A 2,235-nucleotide genomic window follows, 5' to 3' on the forward strand; every position below is an offset into this window, starting at 1 on the left:
AAGCGTCAACAGAACCGCGTGATGGGGCCTCTGCGTTAAGTGCGGCACAGACGCTGTCAAAATTTCTTCGACAGCAGAGAGGTAAGGTAACAGTACCTTACCTTATATATATAAGGTAAGGTACTGTAGAGGTACTACCTCCCACTACCCCTCTTGAGTTCTAATTATTATGTCTGTCTTGACAGATTGATGTCACAGTCATTGATTTCATGGATGATGACACTCTGGCTGGCTACATCCCAATTTATGGAGACAGGATTGCAGCAAGACGCTTCTGTTTGCAACACCATGGTGCAAGTACAAAAAAATCAACAAAAGGTTCATTGCTAGAAAAACTGAAAAAAAGGATGGGTATTGGTGGGTATGATGATGACAGTAACAACCAAGGGACCTTTAACAACCCGCTTCCGTAGAAATGCCCCTTGTCTACTTTTTGGTGAACAATACACAGAGGCCACATGAAGGGACAGAGACACAGACTCTTTATTGTCATTGATGCATTCATCCACCAGCGGTGCATACAGATACAACAATTCATTGCATCGTGGTCATGACATTTCCGAGAGAAAGGCAATAAGTAGTTTCCAACTTTTCAATAGGTCCTTTCCACAGATACCTGTGAATGCCCTGTGGGTAAAGAAGGTTCTGGTAATGACACCAGCCTCAGCCTGAAGAACAGTGACCTAATAGATCTGGGCTGTACCAGTAGCGTTGTAGGGGCGGTGAGGAGTGGCCCTATGGCAGCCTAGAGTTAAACCTGCAGGAAGGACTCCTTCAGAGAAGCCAAGGTTGATGGAAAGACCCCCCTTCCATGAGCCAGAGAATGGATTATGTCTGCTTTCCTCACAGCGTACTGATAACCACATCAGCTCTGAGGATCCCCTCAGGGCCCGGAGCAGGTGAGTCTGTAGCTCCCTTTTTCTTACTCACCATCAGCAGTCAGTGTGGTTCAGATGCAGCAAAAATGAACAGATGGAGGATGATGGAATGTGATTCTACAGTAGCGAAGACCGATTAGTGGGCGGACCTTTAAAGGACTTTAATGGTTCTTAACCCTGTAAAGCCCAAACCATTAAATAATTGACAGAAAATTCCAATTCTTTGAACTTAGACCCTTCATTGGCCCCTCTGAATAAACAAACAAAGAAAAAATTAAAATATTATTTTCCATATATGAGTTTCAATTTGTATCATACTTGATACATCGGGTCACAATGCTGAAAGATTATTTTTTCCTGAACAAAAAAAAAACATAATAAAAAACAAACAAATCTAGCAAATGTGTAATTTCAAATATAAAAAGTGCTACCATAATGCAATAATGAGAAAGCCACTAATGGAACTGGCTGGGTGGAAGTCTGGAAAACATATTATATATATTATATTTATATATATATATAATATATCCATCCATCCATCCATCCATCATCAAGCGCTTATCCGGGGCCGGGTCGCGGGGGCAACAGTCTGAGCAGGGAAACCCAGACTTCCCTCTCCCTCGACACTTCTTCCAGCTCTTCTGGGGGGACCCAAAGGCACTCCCAGGCCAGCCGAGCGACGTAGTCGCTCTAGCGTGTCCTAGGTCTTCCCCTAGGTCTCCTCCCAGAGGGACAGGACCTGAGCACCTGTTGGAAGAATTTAATTTATTATCATTGCTTCATGCTGTACTGTCGTTTTAAGTAACTGTTTGCTTCTCATATTAATAATAATCCAGTATGTGCTCAAGACTGATGGAGAAATTACCAGACACAGCCACACCCACATTCACACCCACCTTCTTACTCCATACCCATTCATATACTCACACACGAACACATGATATGTAATCTGATACTTTTGTAAACTAAATAAAAGAGCAGAGGAAGGGTGCAGCAACTCGGAGTTGATGAGGAAGCTGCCAGCAGAGTAAGCTGCACTCTCCCCTTGCAAGATCCAGACGTCTTTTGTGTTGTTACTTTGTCGTCACATATGTTAGAATAAACCTAACATAAATTGGTCCTTCAAGCCGGATGCCAACAAATTAAGCAGAACCTAAGGATCGGGTGGAGAACGACTGAAAACCGTGCACGGCCAGAACCAGGTTCTGGGGAAAGCCCTGGGGAGTGAATTCTCACTCAGGCCAGTACTCCGACACCTGATCCTGGGCTGCTGATTGACGGCATCTAATACCAGAATAAGATCGACGACGAGGGTGAGAAACAACTTTTTATTACCAGCGCGTGGTTGAAAAAACGG

Source organism: Cynoglossus semilaevis, chromosome W (assembly GCF_000523025.1).
Source record: "Cynoglossus semilaevis isolate Cse_v1.0 chromosome W, Cse_v1.0, whole genome shotgun sequence".
In the NCBI taxonomy this organism is placed as follows: domain Eukaryota; kingdom Metazoa; phylum Chordata; class Actinopteri; order Pleuronectiformes; family Cynoglossidae; genus Cynoglossus; species Cynoglossus semilaevis.